We start from the raw sequence: 24556 nt of genomic DNA, 5'->3' as shown, positions 1-24556 counted from the left end.
GGGGGGTGGGGTGGTGGGAGACATGAGTGGGGGCCTGGTGGAGGCTGCCCCTGCACTGCTGGGAGGTGGGGGTGGTGGAGACATGAGTGGGGGTCTGGTGGAGGCTGCCCCTGGTGGCTGGGGGGTGGGGGTGGCGGTAGACATGAGTGGGGGCCTGGTGGAATCTGCCCCTGGTGGCTGGGGGGTGGGGGCGGTGGTAGACATGGGTGGGGGCCTGGTGGAGGCTGCCCCTGGTGGCTGGGGGGTGGGGGTGGTGGTAGACATGAGTGGGGGCCTGGTGGAATCAGCCCCTGGTGGCTGGGGGGTGGGGGTGGTGGTAGACATGGGTGGGGGCCTGGTGGAGGCTGCCCCTGGTGGCTGGGGGGTGGGGGTGGTGGTAGACATGGGTGGGGGCCTGGTGGAGGCTGCCCCTGCACTGCTGGGGGGTGGGGGTGGTGGGAGACATGAGTGGGGGCCTGGTGGAGGCTGCCCCTGGTTGCTGGGGGGTAGGGGTGGTGGTAGACATGGGCGGGGGCCTGGTGGAGGCTGCCCCCGCACTGCTGGGGGGTGGAGGTGGTGGGAGACATGAGTGGGGGCCTGTTGGAGGCTTCCCCTGCACTGCTGGGGGGTGGGGGTAATAGGGGACATGAGCGGGGGCCTGTTGGAGGCTGCCCCTGCACTGCTGGGGGTGGGGGTGGTGGGAGACATGAGTGGGTGCCTGGTGGAGGCTGCCCCTGCACTGCTCGGGGGTGAGGTGGTGGTAGACATGAGTGGGGGCCTGGTGGAGGCTGCCCCTGGTGGCTGGGGGGTGGGGGTGGTGGTAGACATGAGTGGGGGCCTGGTGGAATCTGCCCCTGGTGGCTGGGGGGTGGGGGTGGTGGTAGACATGGGTGGGGGCCTGGTGGAGGCTGCCCCTGGTGGCTGGGGGGTGGGGGTGGTGGTTGACATGGGTGGGGGCCTGGTGGAGGCTGCCCCTGCACTGCTGGGGGGTGGGGGTGGTGGGAGACATGAGTGGGGGCCTGTTGGAGGCTGCCCCTGCACTGCTGGGGGGTGGGGGTAATAGGGGACATGAGTGGGGGCCTGTTGGAGGCTGCCCCTGCACTGCTGGGGGGTGGGGGTGGTGGGAGACATGAGTGGGGGCCTGGTGGAGGCTGCCCCTGGTGGCTGGGGGGTGGGGGTGGTGGTAGACATGAGTGGGGGCCTGGTGGAATCTGCCCCTGGTGGTTGGGGGGTGGGGTGGTGGTAGACATGGGTGGGGGCCTGGTGGAGGCTGCCCCTGCACTGCTGGGGGGTGGGGGTGGTGGGGGACATGAGTGGGGGCCTGTTGGAGGCTGCCCCTGCACTGCTGGGGGGTGGGGGTAATAGGGGACATGAGTGGGGGCCTGTTGGAGGCTGCCCCTACACTGCTGGGGGTGGGAGTGGTGGGAGACATGAGTGGGGGCCTGGTGGAGGCTGTCCCTGGTGGCTGGGGGGTGGTGGTGGTGGTAGACAATAGTGGGGGCCTGGTGGAATCTGCCCCTGGTGGCTGGGGGGTGGGGGTGGTGGTAGACATGGGTGGGGGCCTGGTGGAGGTTGCCCCTGCACTGCTGGGGGATGGGGGTCGTGGGAGACATGAGTGGGGGCCTGATGGTATCTGCCCCTGGTGGCTGGGGGGTGGGGTGGTGGGAGACATGAGTGGGGGCCTGATGGTATCTGCCCCTGGTGGCTGGGGGGTGGGGGTGGTGGGAGACATGAGTGGGGGCCTGTTGGAGGCTGCCCCTGGTGGCTGGGGGGTGGGGGTGGTGGTAGACCTGGGTGGGGGCCTGGTGGAGGCTGCACCTGGTGGCTAGGGGGTGGTGGTAGACATGGGTGGGGGCCTGGTGGAGGCTGCCACTGCACTGCTGGGCGGTGGGGGTGGTGGGAGACATGAGTGGGGGCCTGTTGGAGGCTGCCCCTGCACTGCTGGGGGGTGGGGGTAATAGGGGACATGAGTGGGGGCCTGTTGGAGGCTGCCCCTGCACTGCTGGGGGGTGGGGGTGGTGGGAGACATGAGTGGGGGCCTGGTGGAGGCTGCCCATGGTGGCTGTGGGGTGGGGGTGGTGGTAGACATGAGTGGGGGCCTGGTGGAATCTGCCCCTGGTGGCTGGGGGGTGGGGGTGGTGGTGGACATGGGTGGGGGCCTGGTGGTGGCTGCCCCTGCACTGCTGGGGGGTTGGGGTGGTGGGAGACATGAGTGGGGGCCTGGTGGAGGCTGCCCCTGGTGGCTGGGGGGTGGGGTGGTGGTAGACATGAGTGGGGGCCTGGTGGAATCTGCCCCTGGTGGCTGGGGGGTGGGGGTGGTGGTAGACATGGGTGGGGGCCTGGTGGAGGCTTCCCCTGGTGGCTGGGGGGTGGGGGTGGTGGTAGACATGGGTGGGGGCCTGGTGAAGGCTGCCCTGGTGGCTGGGGGGTGGGGGTGGTGGTGGACAAGGGTGGGGGCCTGGTGGTGGCTGCCCCTGCACTGCTGGGGGGTGGGGGTGGTGGGAGACATGAGTGGGGGCCTGGTGGAGGCTGCCCCTGGTGGCTGGGGGGTGGGGATTGTGGTAGACATGAGTGGGGGCCTTGTGGAATCTGCCCCTGGTGGCTGGGGGGTGGGGGTGGTGGTAGACATGGGTGGGGGCCTGGTGGAAGCTGCCCCTGCACTGCTGGGGGGTGGGGGTGGTGGTAGACATGGGTGGGGGCCTGGTGGAGGCTGCCCCTGGTGGCCGGGGGGTGGGGGTGGTGGTAGACATGGGTGGGGGCCTGGTGGAGGCTGCCCCTGCACTGCTGGGGGGTGGGGGTGGTGGGATACATGTGTGGGGGCCTGTTGGAGGCTGCCCCTGCACTGCTGGGGGTGGGGGTAATAGGGGACATGAGTGGGGGCCTGTTGGAGGCTGCCCCTGCACTGCTGGGGGGTGGGGGTGGTGGGAGACATGAGTGGGGGCCTGGTGGAGGCTGCCCCTGGTGGCTGGGGGGTGGGGGTGGTGGTAGACATGAGTGGGGGCCTGGTGGAATCTGCACCTGGTGGCTGGGCGGTGGGGGCGGTGGTAGACATGGGTGGGGGCCTGGTGGAGGTTGCTCCTGGTGGCTGGGGGGTAGGGGTGGTGGTAGACATGAGTGGGGGCCTGGTGGACTCAGCCCCTGGTGGCTGGGGGGTGGGGGTGGTGGTAGACATGGGTGGTGGCCTGGTGGAGGCTGCCCCTGGTGGCTGGGGGGTGGGGGTGGTGGTAGACATGGGTTGGGGCCTGGTGGAGGCTGCCCCTGCACTGCTGGGGGGTGGGGGTGTTGGGAGACATGAGTGGGGGCCTGGTGGAGGCTGCCCCTGGTTGCTGGGGGGTAGGGGTGGTGGTAGACATGGGTGGGGGCCTGTTGGAGGCTTTCCCTGGTGGCTGGGGGGTGGGGGTGGTGGTAGACATGGGTGGGGGCCTGGTGGAGGCTGCCCCTGCACTGCTGGGGGTGGGGGTGGTGGGAGACATGAGTGGGGCCGGGTGGAGGCTGCCCCTGCACTGCTGGGGGGTGGGGGTGGTGGGAGACATGAGTGGGGGCCTGGTGGAGGCTGCCCCTGGAGGCTGGGGGGTGGGGGTGGTGGTAGACATGGGTGGGGGCCTGGTGGAGGCTGCCCCTGCACTGCTGGGGGGTGGGGGTGGTGGGAGACATGAGTGGGGCCTGGTGGAGGCTGCCCCTGCACTGCTGGGGGGTGGTGGGAGACATGACTGGGGGCCTGTTGGATGCTGCCCCTGCACTGCTGGGGGGTGGCGGTAATAGGGGACATGAGTGGGGGCCTGTTAGAGGCTGCCCCTGCACTGCTGGGGGGTGGGGGTGGTGACAGACATGAGTGGGGGCCTGGTGGAGGCTGCCCCTGCACTGCTGGGGGGTGGGGGTGGTGGGAGACATGAGTGGGGGCCTGGTGGAGGCTGCCCCTGGTTGCTGGGGGGTAGGGGTGGTGGTAGACATGGGTGGGGGCCTGTTGGAGGCTTTCCCTGGTGGCTGGGGGGTGGGGGTGGTGGTAGACATGGGTGGGGGCCTGGTGGAGGCTGCCCCTGCACTGCTGGGGGGTGGGGGTGGTGGGAGACATGAGTGGGGCCTGGTGGAGGCTGCCCCTGCACTGCTGGGGGGTGGGGGTGGTGGGAGACATGAGTGGGGGCCTGTTGGATGCTGCCCCTGCACTGCTGGGGGGTGGGGGTAATAGGGGACATGAGTGGGGGCCTGTTGGAGGCTGCCCCTGCACTGCTGGGGGGTGGGGGTGGTGACAGACATGAGTGGGGGCCTGGTGGAGGCTGCCCCTGCACTGCTGGGGGGTGGGGGTGGTGGAAGACATGAGTGGGGGCCTGGCGGAGGCTGCCCCTGGTGGCTGAGGGGTGGGGGTGGTGGTAGACCTGAGTGGGGGCCTGGTGGAATCTGCCCCTGGTGGCTGGGGGGTGGGGGTGGTGGTAGACATGGGTGGGGGCCTGGTGGAGGCTGCCCCTGGTGGCTGGGGGGTGGGGGTGGTGGTAGACATGGGTGGGGGCCTGGTGGAGGCTGCCCCTGCACTGCTGGGGGGTGGAGGTGGTGGGAGACATGAGTGGGGGCCTGTTGGAGGCTGCCCCTGCACTGCTGGGGCGTGGGGGTAATAGGGGACATGACTGGGGCCTGTTGGAGGCTGCCCATGCACTGCTGGGGGGTGGGGGTGGTGGGAGACATGAGTGGGGGCCTGGTGGAGGCTGCCCCTGGTGGCTGGAGGGTGGGGGTGGTGGTAGACATGAGTGGGGGCCTGTTGGAGGCTGCCCCTGCACTTCTGGGGGGTGGGGGTGGTGGGAGACATGAGTGGGGGCCTGGTGAAGGGTGCCCCTGGTGGCTGGGGGGTAGGGGGTGGTGGGAGACATGAGTGGGGGCCTGGTGGAGGCTGCCCCTGCACTCTGCTGGGGGGTGGGGGTGGTGGGAGACATGAGTGGGGGCCTGTTGGAGGCTGCCCCTGGTGGCTGGTTGGTTCGGGTGGTGGGAGGCATGAATGGGGGCCTGGTGGAGGCTGCCCCTGCACTGCTGGGGGGTGGGGGTGGTGGGAGACATGAGTGGGGGCCTGGTGGAGGCTGCCCCTGCACTGCTGGGGGTGGGGGTGGTGGGAGACATGAGTGGGGGCCTGGTGGAGGCTGCCCCTGGTGGCTGGGGGGTGGGGGTGGTGGTAGACATGGGTGGGGGCCTGGTGGAGCCTGCCCCCGCACTGCTGGGGGGTGGGGGTGGTGGGAGACATGAGTGGGGGCCTGTTGGAGGCTGCCCCTGCAATGCTAGGGGGTGGGGGTAATAGGGGACATGAGTGGGGGCCTGTTGGAGGCTGCCCCTGCAATGCTGGGGGGTGGGGGTGGTGGGAGACATAAGTGGGGGCCTGGTGGAGGCTGCCCCTGCACTGCTGGGGGGTGGGGGTGGTGGGAGACATGGGTGGGGGCCTGGTGGAGGCTGCCCCTGGTGGCTGGGGGGTGGGGGTGGTGGTAGACATGAGTGGGGGCCTGGTGGAATCTGCCCCTGGTGGCTGAGGGGTGGGGGTGGTGGTAGACATGGGTGGGGGCCTGGTGGAGGCTGCCCCTGGTGGCTGGGGGGTGGGGGTGGTGGTTGACATGGGTGGGGGCCTGGTGGAGGCTGCCCCTGCACTGCTGGGGGTGGGGGTGGTGGTAGACATGGGTGGGGGCCTGGTGGAGGCTGCCCCTGCACTGCTGGGGGGTGGGGGTGGTGGGAGACATGAGTGGGGGCCTGTTGGAGGCTGCCCCTGCACTGCTGGTGGGTGGGGGTAATAGGGGACATGAGTGGGGGCCTGTTGGAGGCTGCCCCTGCACTGCTGGGGGGTGGGGGTGGTGGTAGACATGAGTGGGGGCCTGGTGGAATCTGCACCTGGTGGCTGGGGGGTGGGGGCGGTGGTAGACATGGGTGGGGGCCTGGTGGAGGTTGCTCCTGGTGGCTGGGGGGTAGGGGTGGTGGTAGACATGAGTGGGGGCCTGGTGGACTCAGCCCCTGGTGGCTGGGGGGTGGGGGTGGTGGTAGACATGGGTGGTGGCCTGGTGGAGGCTGCCCCTGGTGGCTGGGGGGTGGGGGTGGTGGTAGACATGGGTTGGGGCCTGGTGGAGGCTGCCCCTGCACTGCTGGGGGGTGGGGGTGTTGGGAGACATGAGTGGGGGCCTGGTGGAGGCTGCCCCTGGTTGCTGGGGGGTAGGGGTGGTGGTAGACATGGGTGGGGGCCTGTTGGAGGCTTTCCCTGGTGGCTGGGGGGTGGGGGTGGTGGTAGACATGGGTGGGGGCCTGGTGGAGGCTGCCCCTGCACTGCTGGGGGTGGGGGTGGTGGGAGACATGAGTGGGGCCGGGTGGAGGCTGCCCCTGCACTGCTGGGGGGTGGGGGTGGTGGGAGACATGAGTGGGGGCCTGGTGGAGGCTGCCCCTGGTGGCTGGGGGGTGGGGGTGGTGGTAGACATGGGTGGGGGCCTGGTGGAGGCTGCCCCTGCACTGCTGGGGGGTGGGGGTGGTGGGAGACATGAGTGGGGCCTGGTGGAGGCTGCCCCTGCACTGCTGGGGGGTGGGGGTGGTGGGAGACATGACTGGGGGCCTGTTGGATGCTGCCCCTGCACTGCTGGGGGGTGGGGGTAATAGGGGACATGAGTGGGGGCCTGTTAGAGGCTGCCCCTGCACTGCTGGGGGGTGGGGGTGGTGACAGACATGAGTGGGGGCCTGGTGGAGGCTGCCCCTGCACTGCTGGGGGGTGGGGGTGGTGGGAGACATGAGTGGGGGCCTGGTGGAGGCTGCCCCTGGTTGCTGGGGGGTAGGGGTGGTGGTAGACATGGGTGGGGGCCTGTTGGAGGCTTTCCCTGGTGGCTGGGGGGTGGGGGTGGTGGTAGACATGGGTGGGGGCCTGGTGGAGGCTGCCCCTGCACTGCTGGGGGGGTGGGGGTGGTGGGAGACATGAGTGGGGCCTGGTGGAGGCTGCCCCTGCACTGCTGGGGGGTGGGGGTGGTGGGAGACATGAGTGGGGGCCTGTTGGATGCTGCCCCTGCACTGCTGGGGGGTGGGGGTAATAGGGGACATGAGTGGGGGCCTGTTGGAGGCTGCCCCTGCACTGCTGGGGGGTGGGGGTGGTGACAGACATGAGTGGGGGCCTGGTGGAGGCTGCCCCTGCACTGCTGGGGGGTGGGGGTGGTGGAAGACATGAGTGGGGGCCTGGCGGAGGCTGCCCCTGGTGGCTGAGGGGTGGGGGTGGTGGTAGACCTGAGTGGGGGCCTGGTGGAATCTGCCCCTGGTGGCTGGGGGGTGGGGGTGGTGGTAGACATGGGTGGGGGCCTGGTGGAGGCTGCCCCTGGTGGCTGGGGGGTGGGGGTGGTGGTAGACATGGGTGGGGGCCTGGTGGAGGCTGCCCCTGCACTGCTGGGGGGTGGAGGTGGTGGGAGACATGAGTGGGGGCCTGTTGGAGGCTGCCCCTGCACTGCTGGGGCGTGGGGGTAATAGGGGACATGACTGGGGCCTGTTGGAGGCTGCCCATGCACTGCTGGGGGGTGGGGGTGGTGGGAGACATGAGTGGGGGCCTGGTGGAGGCTGCCCCTGGTGGCTGGAGGGTGGGGGTGGTGGTAGACATGAGTGGGGGCCTGTTGGAGGCTGCCCCTGCACTTCTGGGGGGTGGGGGTGGTGGGAGACATGAGTGGGGGCCTGGTGAAGGGTGCCCCTGGTGGCTGGGGGGTAGGGGGTGGTGGGAGACATGAGTGGGGGCCTGGTGGAGGCTGCCCCTGCACTCTGCTGGGGGGTGGGGGTGGTGGGAGACATGAGTGGGGGCCTGTTGGAGGCTGCCCCTGGTGGCTGGTTGGTTCGGGTGGTGGGAGGCATGAATGGGGGCCTGGTGGAGGCTGCCCCTGCACTGCTGGGGGGTGGGGGTGGTGGGAGACATGAGTGGGGGCCTGGTGGAGGCTGCCCCTGCACTGCTGGGGGTGGGGGTGGTGGGAGACATGAGTGGGGGCCTGGTGGAGGCTGCCCCTGGTGGCTGGGGGGTGGGGGTGGTGGTAGACATGGGTGGGGGCCTGGTGGAGCCTGCCCCCGCACTGCTGGGGGGTGGGGGTGGTGGGAGACATGAGTGGGGGCCTGTTGGAGGCTGCCCCTGGTGGCTGGGGGGTGGGGGTGGTGGTAGACATTAGTGGGGGCCTGGTGGATTCTGCCCCTGGTGTCTGGGGGGTGGGGGTGGTGGTAGACATGGGTGGGAGCCTGGTGGAGGCTGCCCCTGGTGGCTGGGGGGTGGGGGTGGTGGTAGACATGGGTGGGGGCCTGGTGAAGGCTGCCCCTGGTGGCTGGGGGGTGGGGGTGGTGGTGGACATGAGTGGGGGCCTGGTGGTGGCTGCCCCTGCACTGCTGGGGGGTGGGGGTGGTGGGAGACATGAGTGGGGGCCTGGTGGAGGCTGCCCCTGTTGGCTGCGGGGTGGGGGTGGTGGTAGACATGAGTGGGGGCCTGGTGGAATCTGCCCCTGGTGGCTGGGGGGTGGGGGTGGTGGTAGACATGGGTGGGGCCTGTTGGAGGCTTTCCCTGGTGGCTGGGGGTGGGGGTGGTGGTAGACATGGGTGGGGGCCTGGTGGAGGCTGCCCCTGCACTGCTGGGGGGTGGGGGTGGTGGGAGACATGAGTGGGGGCCTGTTGGAGGCTGCCCCTGCACTGCTGGTGGGTGGGGGTAATAGGGGACATGAGTGGGGGCCTGTTGGAGGCTGCCCCTGCACTGCTGGGGGGTGGGGGTGGTGACAGACATGAGTGGGGGCCTGGTGGAGGCTGCCCCTGGTGGCTGGGGGGTGGGGGTGGTGACAGACATGAGTGGGGGCCTGGTGGAGGCTGCCCCTGCACTACTGGGGGGTGGGGGTGGTGGGAGACATGAGTGGGGGCCTGGTGGAGGCTGCCCCTGCACTGCTGGGGGGTGGGGGTGGTGGGAGACATGAGTGGGGGCCTGGTGGAGGCTGCCCCTGGTGGCTGGGGGGTGGGGGTGGTGGTGGACATGGGTGGGGCCTGGTGGTGGCTGCCCCTGCACTGCTGGGGAGTGGGGGTGGTGGGAGACATGCATTGTTGATCAGTAGTGCAAGGTGACATGTGGGTTGGCTGGGGGGCATGCCCATGGTCGATGGGCTGCGTGCGGGACATAAGCAGGGGTGCAGGGTAGTCCCCCGTGGTGTGGGCTGCCTGCAGGGGCCGTGGAGGTTGTAGAGCGAACACCTGGGAGGACCCACATGGCCAATTCACGTGTAGTACTCCCCAGAACCCCTGAAATACACGTACCCTGGTGAAATCGCGTGTGGAACTTCCTGCGCACCCCTGAAATACACGTACCCTGCTCGCACGGGGCCAATCGCGTGTGGAACTTCCCGCGTATCCCTGAAATACACGTACCCTGCTCGCACGGGGCCAATCGCGTGTGGAACTTCCCTCGCACCCCTGAAATACACATACCCTGCTGAAATCGCGTGTGGAACTTCCTGCGCACACCTGAAATACACGTACCCTGCTCGCATGGGGCCAATCGCGTGTGGAACTTCCCTTGCACCCCTGAAATACACCTACCCTGCTGAAATCGCATGTGGAACTTCCCGCACACCCCTGGAATACACGTACCCTGCTCGCACGGGGCCAATCGCGTGTGGAACTTCCCGCGCACCCCTGAAATACACATACCCTGCTGAAATCGCGTGTGGAACTTCCCGCGCACCCCTGAAATACACGTACCCTGCTGGAATCGCGTGTGATACTTCCCACGAACCCCTGTTATACACGTTCCCCGCTTGGCGTTTGCTGTTTGCCAGCCCTGTGAACTGGTCCAGGGTTAGCGCAGCCCTTTGCGATTATTTGGGGATTTTGAAGGCTTTTCCTTGTGCGAGGGCGTTCTTGGGGGTGTAACTGGCGCTGCTGCAGGGTCGCTGCGCCACACTGCGCCACGGCTGGTGTTGGATGCGAAAATCCATGAATACGCTGTGCGCGGAAATTGATTTTAGCGCACGCGGCTGGTGCAGACATTCGCACGGGCATGCTGTGCGCCAGTCGCGTGCGCCACTTTTGTGCGATTTTCTATGAATTACCCTGTCAGTCTGCCTCAAGAAAGACTTGGTCTACAAAGACTAACCTGCTCCTGATTACCATACCTATCTGTATTGTATTTACATTGATCCCAATGTTTTGGTACTTGGAAACTATGCATCTCTTGAACACTCTATTGCCAACTGTCAATGCTCCAAGTATAAGCACCCCAGCTCAAGTCCTTTCTTACACTCTTCCATCACAAGATGTGAAACACAGAAAAGGTTATGATAATAACACTTTATTACTGATAATGAATATGACTCATGCTATCTTGAATAGATCCAATTGCTGGGTTTGGTCACATTTAGCCCAGCACGGGGAAAGAGGATTGGGCTGATATATCCATCCTTTACCGCTTAGTACTGCCTGTATGCATCATTAAGAGCTCTATTTTTTGCAAGATGGAATGATAGTGTCACTGGAAACTTTGATGGAACAAACATAAATGAATTTGATAGATTGGTGTTAGCACCGCTAGGTTGTTCCATGTTCACAAATAGGAGCAAAACGAACACTGCATCGACCAGTCCCATAGATAGATTCTCTAGGCCCTACAAGTCCCTAATTACTTTCAAAATGGCTCCGGTTGGAAACAAGGATGCCATGCCTCCCTCCTATACTATTAATCATAGTCCACATTCTGTTTGATTTTGCTAACGAAAAAAAAGGTACCCACCCAGTGGGAACATTTACTAGATGCATGAATACTGCTGTACTTGAGCAAGAAGAGAAACCATTATATATAGGAGGTTCTGTCTATTTTATGTATGGAGACCAAGTTTATCCATGGTTACCTAGAAGCTGGGAAGGTACATGTTATTTAGAATACTTTTACGTGGTGTATTCCTTGCCAAAACCTCAGAAACAGCAAAAATATCTAGATGTCGACCGCAACGAGATGATACTGCTGGGCACTTTTTTGGGGACATTGTAAAATCGTTTATACCCTTTTGGGGACAGGCAATAAACTCATGGAATATAAGAAAACTATCCAGGGTATTGGAGAAAACAATAAATGGAACTACTGACATACTTTATAATATGACACTGGAACAAAAAGCAATCAGACTAGTTGCACTTCTGAATAGAATGGTTCTTGATATTATTTTGGCTGATCGTGGAGTTGTATGCAAATTAGTGGGATCAGCGTACTGTGTATTTGTAAATTACTCCTCCCCTACAATATTTGAAACAATTAAGAAATTTCATGTCCTAAATTCTGAAATTCATGTCCCCGCCGGTGGCTGGATTGAAATCATAAATTCATGGTTCTGTTACGATCCTGGGGTTGGAAACTAATTGCAATTTTGGTTATGATATTCGGTATCCTCATATTCTGCTGTTGTTGCATACAATGCTTTACAGCTATTTGCTCCATAATTTCAAATGAATGTGTACAGACAATTAGTACAACGATTGTGAAGCCGCCTCCTCGTATGATAAATGATGGTCCGAAAAACGAAAATGAAATAATTAAGGAATTTATGGCAATCAATATTTCTGATGATGATGATAGCAACCTGGGTAGTTCAGAAAGTGACACCTGGTCTGATGAGGACGCCATGTTTGGATGATAATGATATTTGCTTAAGGCCAAAAGGAGGATTTGTTATACCGAAAAAAAGTAATCACATAGCCTGAATGGTATGAGTAGTATGTTGGCCAGAAGCAAATCGCATCATGTGACAAACTTCGCAAACTAAGAAACCTGAATGTGACCATAGGGAGTCAATTTTGTAAATACCAGCCCTTTTCTTTTTTGTTACGCTTTGCAAATATATTCTATGCTTTAGATCCACACACGGTGTGAGGCCACAGCTTGAACTCTGAAATACTAACGTAGGCAGGAATGTAGATTCATGCAGAAATACATTGTTTCCCCTTTCACTGAGGCCTTGAAACTGTGAAGAAGCTGCACCTAATCAGTTGCCCAGGTGCCGGTTTGTCTTGCAAGCGCTGTTGTAAAAGGCAGTAAAGCAATAATTGTATGCAGCTAGCGGTGATCCTTCACGAAGGATGGTATTTTCTGCCTCAGAACTACCTGACCCTTAGCTCATGAGCCACAGCGAATAGATAACGTTGTATGGAATATCTCTCTGCTAAGAACAAGATATCCATCCTGTGCCTGTGCTCCATGTTCCTCATAACAGAAATGTGTCTCTGCAGCCTTTGCTAGAATAACTAATGTTTAGACTAAATGAAGACCTGTCATAACTGTGAATTACCTAACCCTAGCCTGTATGACATGTATAAGGGCGGGAAAAATATCATTAGCAAATGTTGATGTATTATATATATATATATGACTGCTTGAGCGCTGTTCGCTCTCTCCCGCATCTCACAGTGTCTGGGAATACACGTCTTGAGGCATTGAGACCCGGTCAAGCGACTGAGATACTTTGAATAAAACCAGACTTGTTTGGAAATCGAACCTCACGACAGGCTTGTAATTGGGTATATGGTTATTGTGCCTTATTTCCATGTACGGACTAGCACAAGGGAAAATGCCAAGTAGGGTAAATTCTAACAGCCAGGACATCATCTGACCCTCAGCTCCACCCCGAAGAGCCCAGCTGATCCGTGCACCCAACACTGGCACCACGTGGACTTCCACCAATCCTGGAGCAGTGTCGTTAAACATTGTATAGAGTCTAGTCTTTGCCACCCAATCCCAACAAGTTATGTGCCCCCTATAGCTTACCTAATTGATGACGATATTTTGTAATAAATTTGATTGTCTTTCTATTGTCTGCCAGAGCGCTCTCGGCGTTTGCACAGTTCTCTGCTTGCCCTATTTGCTCTTGGATAAACTTTACTTTTTATCTTCACCCGCACTTGGTCCTGGTCTCATTCCCTCCTTGGGTGCATCCATTTCTGACTCTCATTGGGGAGTTATCATTGCATTTTTGGGGGACGCTCACTTTCAGCAGATTAGCAGGGATGGATTTAGTGGTCATTTCCTTTATCCAGTGAATGTAGTTGCGCCTAAAGTGAGGCTATTACCAGGAAACTAGTCCCCACCGCTCTATTTCTGCTGAATCGTGGGATGGTAAGTTGGTGGGAGTAGGGGGAGCGGGTGGGCCTTGATAATGAGCTTTAGTAAATTTTTGCAAAAGATACTGCGGGCCAGAGTTAGAGAGGCATTTGTGAGTAATCTTCAAGATGATGTGCTCATGAATAGGTAAGCATTTCTTCTTGCAGCTCAGATGTTTTCCCTCTTTGGTATATTTAGTGTCAATCTCAGGGCATTATTTTGAATAATTTAGAGTTTATTGATGTTGCTCATAGCGGTCCCGGCAAATAGGGCATTGCAGTAATCCAGTCTCGAGCTAATAAGCGCTCTGGCAATGATGAGGCAACTATCAGTAGTTACGAAGGGGCTACAGGTCTTAATAGGTTTGATGGTGTAGGCCGCGGGGAGGCAATCGCATTGACCTGTCTGGAAAGGGACAGTGGCACATCTACGTATACGCCCATGGTCTTGACATTACTGGACACAGGAATCATGACGTCATCAATGGTGAAAGAGCTGTAGGCCTGATCAATTTTACCAAGTGAAGTTTGAGAGCCAATCAAAATAATTTCTGTTTTTCATCATTGATGCAATGAAGGTGAGATTCCATCAATGCCTGAATGGTGTGGAAGATTGATTGCATTTTGTTGGAGTCCGTAAGGCAGTTTCCAGTGAGAGGGAGAAGGATCTATGTGTCATCAGTGCAATTGTTATATGGAATTCCTTTGTCATTTAGAAGGTATTATAGAGACTTAGTAAAAATATTGTAGAGGGTGGGGGAGACACAATATCCTTGCAGGATGCTCGGGTGACAGAGGCTGGCAAGGCTGAGGAGTTGCATGAGAGCACTCTCCTTGATCTGTCTTATAGGAAGGAGGAGATTGAGGAAATAGCTTCAGGAGAGAAATGCACTGCTGAGGCAAGGTGATGACTCAGGACTTGGTAGTCCACAATATCAAAGGCTGCCAATAAGTCTAGCAGCAGGATGAGGGCAGAGTTACCAGCACCCTTAATCTCATCCATTTGATTGTTTAGGTCCAGAAAAGCCAATTCTGTGCCATAGGCTGGTCGTAAACTGGATAGACGAAGGCCAGGGAATTTGTGAGTTTAGACATAAAATTGGATCTGTTAGTTGGCTGCTCAGTCCAGTATTTTAACGAGGAAGGGACAGTGCTGATAGGGCAGGAATTCATAGGGATGGCTGGGGCAAGCGTAAGTTTTATTAACAGGGGCAGAGCCCAGGCATCCTTGAGGCTGGTGGGCACAGAGCAATAAGGAGAAAGAGGCATTGATAAGAGAAATAAAAGGTGTGAGGGGTTCTGCACAGTCTGTATGACTGCAGCGGGGCAGATATCCCCTGACAACAGAAAGTCCTTTGATAATCTGAATGACTTAAGTTAACAAGACCTGTTTGAAGTTAAACAATGGTAGCTTGTAGGGCATGGCTTGAAGCTTGCTAGGGGCAGGCACAATCATGGTGCTGCTCAAGAATTTTTTTTCTGAGTATTTTTTTCTGGAATATGTTGATTTTAAAAGGGCATTTTGTATATTCTTGCATCAGATGCTGCCCTCAACGTCTTAAGAGGGAGGTGGCGTAGGAGATTCCAGCTCATGCAGTATGTTAAAGAGCTCCCAGGCACTGTAGTTTGCATTCCTAATCCTGGTTTTATAGGTAGAACTTTTTTCCTGCACAATTGCTTTTTTGTAAGCTCTTGCTGCAAGTGTGAAGCAAGATTTGTTAGGATCAGCAGGGTTGTTCTTCCATTTCGTGTCTGCCTCACATTGGAGGAGGCACAGGGCTTTAAGGTCTGCAGAGAAGCAGGCATTCAGATGCTAGGGAGCTTTGGCTTTTCGCTGGGTGAGGGCAGCCACTGTATTGATAGCTTGTGTGAGAGTTAGGTTATACCGGTCTACCAGGCTTGCAGGGACATTGCCAGGTGACTGGGAAACCAAGAGTTCATCCAGCAAAGGCAGAATGCTGGTTTTGGTAATGTTACATGTACTCTGCGTTGTTAAAGGAGGTAAGGGTGAGGCCATAGAAGGAGGGAGGCTAGTCACTGGCAGATTAAATCAAATAACGTTGAGATCTGTCCAAGGGCAGGGCAGATTAGAGGAGATGTCAATGTTGCAGTTAAGGTCCAATAGCCAGTCCAGTATTGTGCCTTTAGAATAAGTAGGGCTCAGGATGCACTGTGTGAAACCAAGTGTTTCGAGGGAGCTAGCTAGGGCAGAGGCATTTGTATCTACATCATTGTTGAGACCTAGATTAAAATCACGAAGTAGGATATTTTTGGAAGAAGATTTGGAGGAGGAGAGAAGGTACAGGATGTCCTCTTCAAAGAAGAGTAGAGGTCTAGAGCATGGTACACAACATGGATGTTTGCTGTGGAGTTGTGAGAAAGGCTAAGTTTGGTAGACAAGAGTTCTCCAGAAGAGATGAAGGTGTTGCAAATTTCTCTGAGAGTTAAAGATTCTTTTTCTATGAGTGCAAGACTGCCTCCTCTGGACTGTACTCTGCCTTTGCGATAGTGTATTTGGGTGGTATTGCTAAAGATAAGGAGTGGCCATAGGCATTGTAAAGCTTTGTTTCAGATATGGCAAGTAGGTCAAAGTTGTTAGTTGTCATAAGATCAGCAATGTCTAAGGGGTGGGCAGTGATCGACCGCATTGATTAAAGTTCCTTTGAGGGGTGAGGTAGTAGATTTAGGTAAAGGTTTACGATATTTGTCTTGTGAGCGAGTAGGAGTGAGGGCACCTTTGTACCTTGGCACAGCAGGGAGAGATCTTCCTAGGATTGGGAAGAGCATATGCAGGCATAGGGTTCTTACAAGCTGAGATGGCAGAGGAGTAGTTTTAGGTGATTTATTCTCCCCATCATATTTAATTTTTATACTGGGGTTGTCATGACTGTGGCAGTTGGAATGAGTAATCATACTAGGGCAATGCAGTAGGAGCGGTGTATTAAATCTAGGGCATGGAGGTGTGCATTGGCATTAGTTTGTTAAGATGAGGAGCAGGGTTAGTGCACCAGAGGTTGTTTCACTTTAAATCTTACTCCACTAAACTGGGAGAGCAAAATGCTTTAGGGTGCATGTCTCCAGTAGGTCTGGGTGATTGGCTTTAGGTTGCATGTCTCCGGTAGGTCTGGGTGATTAGCTTTTATCAGTGAAAGTCGCAGGGCCCAGGAGGGTGTTAGCCAGGGGCTTGGTCTGAAAGAAGGGGATAGTAGGACGCAGTTGTCTTCCAGTGATGGTGTGCTATAGAACAAATTTAAAATAAATACAAATAACAAGGTGTGAATGTTGGTATACCTCTTCACAAAAAATCCTGCCAACTTCTCCATAAAACCCTATATCTCACCATCCGGAGACACCTTCTAGATGCATCCTAATTGGAAACTTGTAACCCACAGGGATCTCTTTAAACAGCTTTCCATTGTTTCCCACCAATGTTCGTATTTTATAATCCCATCCATACATCTAGTGAGGAACTGCACATTTTAAGGAGCATACAACTTGCAGAACAATGGTTACCTATTTAAATGCATTAAAGGTCACAACACTAGAGTAGAGACTGCATGCCATTATTACAGCAGACATTTTAACAATTCCAGTGTGTGTCTTGCTCATTGCTTCATTCCTCTGTATTAAAAGTTACTTAAAAGTAGCCTGTGTGGGTGCGTTTCCATCATAGTGTGCGCACATGAATTGACAAACCACGGTACCTGTTTCTAGTTCCTCTAACAAACTACTTGTGGAATTGTTAACCTCTAAAAATAGGAAAAAGTTCACCCTGTTTTGCAAAAGCTTGTGCTCTGCTTTCACACAACAGATCCAGGTAGCATACAGAAATGCCTGGTGTAACAGTCAGTGACGTCTTTGGGGGTTCCCAGGGGGCAAAGCTGTGATCCCTGAAGTCTCCGTTGCTACCCCTGTCGTCTCCCTTGCTACTCCTAAAGAGATATACTCCCTTGCTACACCTGTATAATATGTAAGTCCCTGGACCGTGGCCAGTGGCATGCGCTCTTTGTTTCTGGAGTGGCTGGCTTTCTTGTTCAGACCTCTTAAAAAAAACAAGGGGTACCCATGGTGTAACACTTTGAGCAGTGACCCTAAATAAGAAAGAAGGTGAATAACAAACAATTTGTCTTTCTGGAATTCTATACAATAATTGCTAGAGTGTTTTAAAGGTTTATTTCAGGCACAGTTCGGGGAGTGAGTCACTGATTTAGTCTGTTCTTAAACACTTCAAATCTTATCCTTCTGAGGTCGATAAATGAGTACCAACACTGGTTGGGTGATATTGTATGTATGTAAGTTCTATATAAATCGCTTAAGCATAAATGCTATATAATAACACATCCTTATCATTTGGCCTTGAACGTCTGCTTACATTCACAGTAATTTGGTAATATGGGCCTATACGCACTGATATTAACGATTCATATGGTGATCGTTTCTTGAATGAAACGTATATCACATTATAGAGATATTGTAACCATATTATTTGTAGTGTACTTAGGAACAATCCCATTTCCTGTTTTGTCAAGGGGTGAAAGGTAGTGTTCCATCCTTCCCGTGATGTCTCTTCGGAGTGGGGCCAAATGACACCACTTCCGTTGATGTCATCAGAGTTCAAGGGTCATGTGATATTACTTCTGCTACCCCTGGCATTTTGTTGATATGACGTCCCTGGTAAGAGTGCGGTTGAATTCATCTTCCGATCGAGTACACCCTGCTACTTGACCTATTTAAGTTGATCTTAGTACAATTAAGTATACACCTATCTTTTTCCTAGTTGTGTTTAGTAATCATCCAGTCAGCGTAAAGCGTTCGAAGACTCTATGCAAAGTGGGAAATCATTTCCTTGAAATCATAATTTATCTGAGAATCATTTCTAATACTGATGCTTTCCTTATTAAAACCCAGATTACATACTGGTGTGGGTCAACACTGGTTGTGCATGGCATTTTTTCCTATGGCACTGATACAAGAATTAGGATGCGCTGTGATTGCCCCACTGATTTACACAAATATCAGCATGACTGCTCAGAATGTAACCAAAAAATGAGAAACTTGTCATGGGTGCTTTTATCATATAAACTTTGATGTGGGGGTAAATGTGTCTCTTCCCCTACTTCTCCCACGGCCCCCACACGCGGGTGTGATCTGGAGACCACAGTATGCTTGTTTAAGCCAAAATATAGACATAACAAGACTAAAGGCAAAACTTGAATTTCAGTTTATTTCTTAATGGGGAATACACTGAAGTTCAATCCGTGAGTAATTTAATTACCAATTTATAAACAAGACTGCACAGTCATGCAGTAAGCTTCAAACAATTCGTTTTTCTTTTATTAGTAACTGCATAGGCTGGTGTTCTCACATTTCTCATCCTCTGGTAACAGAGAAATTGTAAATTGTAACTTTATTTATACAGCGCTTATACACAAGTGAAGTGCTTCAAACCGCTTCAAGGCAGGAAGGGAACAAGGGAATACAGTAATCATTCTTAGGCCTTGAAGATTCTGAATGATCTAACAGAAAAACAGAAAAACGTGCATACTAGGCCTGACAGCGTTTCTGATAGTGCAAGTGCATGAAGTGTTAGTTGCGACCAAGCTAGGGCTGAGGGACAAAAAAAGGGGGAGGGACAGGACAGACGAATTTACTAGTCCTAGTACATTTAGGTCATGCATGCGTACAGACGAAGGTACAAGGAAGAGTGGTTTGGGGGGGCCCCACTCATGGAGCATAAGCTGAAAGTGCAGTAATGTTGAATATAGTGCAGCGGCCTGGAGGCAAGTGCAAAAGACTGGCGGGGGAGCCTGGGACCTGTAAGGCTCTGGAGGTGAACTAGGCAACCAGTCAGCAAAATGTAAGCAAATGCTCGAACGTCCTGCCCAATAAACTGCCTCGATTGCCAAGTCACATGCACGCATATGTCTTGACCACGGAGCATAACAAAGAAATGCAAATAAATGTAATTGTGCCCATATGGAGATGCTATGCTAATATCTCTTCTACTCTGCTGATTTTAAATGGCAAGCAGTGTATTTGGCAATATGGTGTCTTATCTCGAGTTAATAGAATAGTGTATTCCATTTCATTCCCTCTGAATGCAGAGCTTAATTATTTGTTTAAGAGACTTCAATGACTCTGCTGCCCTGATTCATGGAATTATTTTCACGGTAAATCAGGTAAATCAGGACATTGCGTTCAAACCCACGCGTGCAGCTGTTTTTCGATTCACAGAATTGTCTATACAGGACTTTTTTGCACTTTGCGGGTACTTTGCGCAGGCTTGGCACGTCTCTTCGAACATGGGCTTGGCCTGTGCATAGACCAGAGTAGGGGGCGGAACATGCAAAATGGGGAAGAACAAGGGAAAATGTGGGCGATTTGAGGGAAAGCCTGTTGGCAGTCCATCGCACGCCCACAAATGCGCATAACTGAGCATATTCATGGATCTGTCCACGCAACCTCTCGTCAAGGAAATGCCCACGCAATGCACTCGATCTATCTGCCACCCAAAGGCAGGTGTACAGACACAAGGGCATAGTAATCTCCATGCATGCAGTTGATTCTGATCAGACTGGGGGTGCTTTTAAGCAGTGTAGCAGGGTGCAGGAATGGTTTACGGGGTTCACACAAATGGTTATTTATTTCTTTTGTATTTATTTCAGGGCACAAAGCCCTCAGGCATGTAGGCTCTAGTTGCAGAAAGTGAATAGTACTTTGGTGAAGTGCAAGAAAAGGAATATGGTTACAGAGACACATAGTGTGTGGAACCAGACTGGCAAAGCCTCGCCTCATGTTACGGGGGGCTACATCAAGAAGCATATGAGTGAAAATAGGTACAATTACACGGACTGGAAAAGCCTCACCTCATGTTGCAGTTGGCTACATCAGACAGCATATGAATCAATTAAGTACAAAGTACATGGACTTAAATCACGGCAAAAATGGCTGTGGATACAAAATATTGCAGCAAAATTGATGTGGTTTTGTTGCCACAATCATGTAACACCCCCACAACCCCTGGACCCATTATACCATTTAAGGGAAGCGGGGGAGACCCCTGCACCCCCCGCTCCCCTGACATGGTCTAATGGGGTACACCTTTACCGGGTGAAACCACTGCATTTTTGCTGAGATTTTTTTTACCGGAGACATTTTTGCTGCGATTTTATTACCAGATACCTTTTTAAACATAGGCGCATTTGTTCAAATTGCAGAGGAACACACAAAGTAACACATGGTGCTTTTCCCGTTTCATCCCAGCATGCCCACTTACTATGCCAACCAGATATCCTGCTTCTCAAAACCACTCCTCTTCTATATTTTCTGCTAATGTTTTAAGTTTATAGGAGGTATTAGTGCCAACAAATGAGACAAAACCAAAAATAGGATATGTTTGCACAGATGAAGAGTACACATGCAGGTAAGAGTAACAACTTGCATTTTTATGAAGCTTGTCAACACGCACAAGAAATGCATATGGGAGATACCACAGCAGCAGTTTGTGTTTTAATTCAGCAGTCTGCTCCAATGAAGAAGCTTGTTGAATCTTCAAATTCAAAGGGCAGTGGTGCATGTGTTTATATGTAACAACATTGTCTACATTAACCCAATATGTACACCCCCAAGCTAAATACCTAGTTAGGTGTGTCTGAAGGCCACAAAGCAGTCGCAAAGAGAAGGATCATGTGGATGGCTCTACACAAAAGTGAGGACCTTAGATTCCAAATGCCCTCCCTAGCTTGCCATAGGAAGATCTTTCTGTTTGCATCTGATGTTTTGAATGTAGGAATTTTAACTTGATTGTTAAATGAATGTGCAATTGCCATGTTTTCCCTAACACGTGTTAACTGCAGCATACAACTGCAAATAATTGAAAATACATCCATTACGAAAATGATGCTTCAATAACTAGCATAACATGTGATTATAAAGTGCAGTTGAGTGAGTTAATATTAATGAATTTCGAAGCTATTTTGTTTGTTTGTTTTATTCACTTATAATGCGCACCAAACCCGAAGGTAGCCGGGCGCAGCAATACAGAAAATGAAAAGCTTAAGTTACAGGTTAGGGCCATGGGTTACATATAGAAAACAAAATACAAAATACTGTATATTAGAGTAGACGGAAATAGCAGTTTACGAAAAGGCATAGTGAGTACAAAGTACAATGAGGACAGTATATGCACAGGAACTAAATGGACATTAGCTCACCCGTCAGATGGGCAGAGTGAGGAAGTCCATAAGAGCAAAAATAGGCAGGACAGTAATATGTCTATACTAGGGTCTCATGAGGATGAGTAGGCGCTAGTGGGCTAATCATTGGCAGACCTCAGCAAATTAATGTAGTTGGATTTAAATTTCGGATAGGGCTGCACCTCATGTAAAGGGTGAGGCAGTTCCATAGTTGGACCGCTCGAACCTGGAAGCTACTTCCCCCCGCCTTATTTAGCCTAAATCTTGGCATGATGAGGCTATTGGCATTTGAGGTTCTAGCTGGGCGTGTATGGTTTTGTTTTGTAAGTTTGTTAGTGAGATAGCTTGATGCAGCATTGTTGAAGGCTTTGTGAACAAGGGATGCTACTTTTAAATGGATTTTATTTTGGGTGGACAGCCAGTTGTTGGCACCTGATCTTTGAAATATGCGATCTTTTGGACACACCGAGGGCAGATCGCAGGGTGCTATTTTGTAAAATTTGAATTCGATGGGTGATGGATTTATTAGCTCCAATGTAGAGGGAATTACAATAGTCAAGCTTAGAGAGGATTAATGCTCTCGCTAATTTAAGGCATTTGTTAAAGAGAAAGTGTTTAACTTCTCTAATGAGCTTACATGTGTAAGCGGTGGCCGATGCCAAAGACTTCATCTGTTTATCGAAAGAAGTGTCTTCACCTCTTTAGACACCTTCATGATATTACCTTCAATCGCAAATGAGATGTAGTCCTGGATTAGTTGTTTGAGGTTAGAATAAGTCCCAGGATGATAAGCTCTGTTTTAGTATCATTCATGCATAGACCATGGTTTGCCATCCATGCCTGGATGATGATATAAACCCTATTTACCAAGGCCAAATCCTTAGTATAATCCCCGGAAAGTGGGAGGAGAATCTGGGTATCATCTGCATAGTTAGTGTAGGTGATACCGAGAAGGTCCAGATCATCAAAAAGGGGCTTGGTAAATATGTTGCATAGAGTAGGGGAGACACAGGAACCCTGAGGAACTCCAAACAGGATGGGGATCAGGTCAGCCACTGCCGATGGGGAGAACACCCTCATGGACTTGTCGCTAAGAAAGGATTCAATCCAAGTTATGGCCTCTCTGGAGAAATGTGCAGCAGAGTCTAGATGGCTGCAAAGTACACCATGGTCCACAAGGTTGAATGCTGCTGAGAGGTCCATTAGCAAGAGGAGAGACTTTTTTTTTCTCTCTTAGATCATCTATTTGTGCCTTTGGATCAATGAGGGCAGTCCCCGTGCCATGTTGGGGACGGAATCCTGATTGGCGCTCTCCTAAGAGTTTGTGTTGTTCCAAGAAACTTTGGATTTGATTATAAGCAATCTTATCCAGGTTTTTAAGCAGAAAAGGAACTGTCATGATGGGACTGTAGTTCGTGGGTACAAGTGGGTCTAGAGTTTGCTTTTTGAGCAGTGGTAATACCCAAGATTGTTTTAGGTTGGTGGGCACAGTGCCGGATGTGAATGAGGAGTTCACAAGTTTTGCAATAAATGGGGAAAGATCCCTAGCAGCATCTTTTATGAGCTGGGCAGGGCAGGTATCACACTGACAGTTTGAAGGCTTGAGAGAGAGGATGACTTTCTCCACCTCAAGGATAGATGTTAGAGAACATAAATTATGTAGCTGGGTCCTGCTCCTTTGGAGCCCGTTCTACAATTGGGTTGTAAGTCTTGGGTGGTTGTCTCGGGTGTTTTTTTTGGCTATTTTCATTTGGAGTAAAGAGATTTTATTTGATAGTGCTTGTTGAATATCAGAGCACCAAGTTTTATCTTTGGAGCATATATCCGGAGTGGGGGTGAGTGACGCTAGTTCCTTGAGGATGGTGAACAGTTCCCTCAAGCTTGAATTGGTATTGGATATAAGCTTGTTGAATGAATTCTGATTAGGACTCTGGTGAGCGCTGTGGGGAAGCTACAGTCCTCTCTCTGGTGGGTGATGGTTAGGAGGAGTGAGTACAATAGCAGGCTGCAGGGTTTGCTACTCATGATGTAGAAGCTAAATTCCAATAGGCACAGTAAGCTGAAAGAGGCTACTTCAAATGGCACAATGGGCAGAAATCAGCATATGCACAATGGGCTACAATGACTAAGGTTCAAGTAGCAAAGGCACAGTAGGCTGCAATGAATAAGGTTCAAGTACCATAGGCACAGTGGGCCACAATGACTAACTTACACAAAGGCACAGTAGACAAAGTTCAGCATAGGCACAATGGGCTGCAATGAATAAGGTTCAAGTAGCATAGACACAATGGTCTATAATGATAACATTTCAAATGGCATAGACACAGGGCAGGCACAAAGGCGGGAGCAAGGGCAGAAGCATAGGCAGACGAAATGCAGTTAGACATCTACAGGACCATAAGATTTAAAACATATAAGATAACTAGTACTATTAGTGAATTTGACAGTGAATACTTGGTGACGTAGGATGCACTAGGTGAGATGTGTGACTGGTTGCAGGTGTGGTAGTTCAGTTGCGTGGTTTGTGGGCAATGGGTAACTGGAATGCAGCAATCATATATTCTTACAAACTGACCAGATCACTGGCTAGGCGAAAGGGATATCGCATTATAACTCCCTGTTGAACTGTTGTGGGCATGGGCAATCCTGAGCAGCCTAACTAATACTATTAGTGAATTTGACAGTGAATACATGGTGACGTAGGATGCACCAGGTGAGACATGTGACTGGTTGCAGGTGTGGTAGTTCAGTTGCGAGGTTTGTGGGCAATGGGTAACTGGAATGCAGCAATCATATAGTCTTGCAAACTGACCAGATCACTGGCTAGGCGAAAGGGATATCGCGTTATAACTCCCTGTTGAACTGTTGTGGGCACGGGCAATCCTGAGCAGCCTTGTATAGGCTGGTTTGAACACAGGTGAGGAGCACCTTAGTGAAGCAAAGTGGCCATTATGGAATGGTGAACCTCGTGCTTTGGGACTGTATAAGCTGTGGGATAGTAGGCAAAGTCAGATATGTGCCGGCCACAAAAGCGCAACAAAAAGGGTTACAAAATGGCTCTTTTATCATTAAGGGGAAAGTGGATGATAGATCTCAAACTTTGGAGATTTTTAGCTTTCCCACTAATGGTGCAAAATAGAGCCCAACGGCTATGACCCAAAAATATTTGTAAAACTTACACAATATACCAATAAGAACCAAGAATTGTTTCAGCAGGAACCAGAAGTTCTGTCGGAAGCAGCCAATGAGACTCAAGACTGGTGCGGCTTGACAGTTGCTTGTACGTTGAGAGGTCATTTCCTCTC

This window comes from Ambystoma mexicanum, chromosome 6q, assembly GCF_040938575.1.
Source record: "Ambystoma mexicanum isolate Mex_15411 chromosome 6q, UKY_AmexF1_1, whole genome shotgun sequence".
NCBI lineage: Eukaryota > Metazoa > Chordata > Amphibia > Caudata > Ambystomatidae > Ambystoma > Ambystoma mexicanum.
This window is presented reverse-complemented; position numbering follows the sequence as displayed.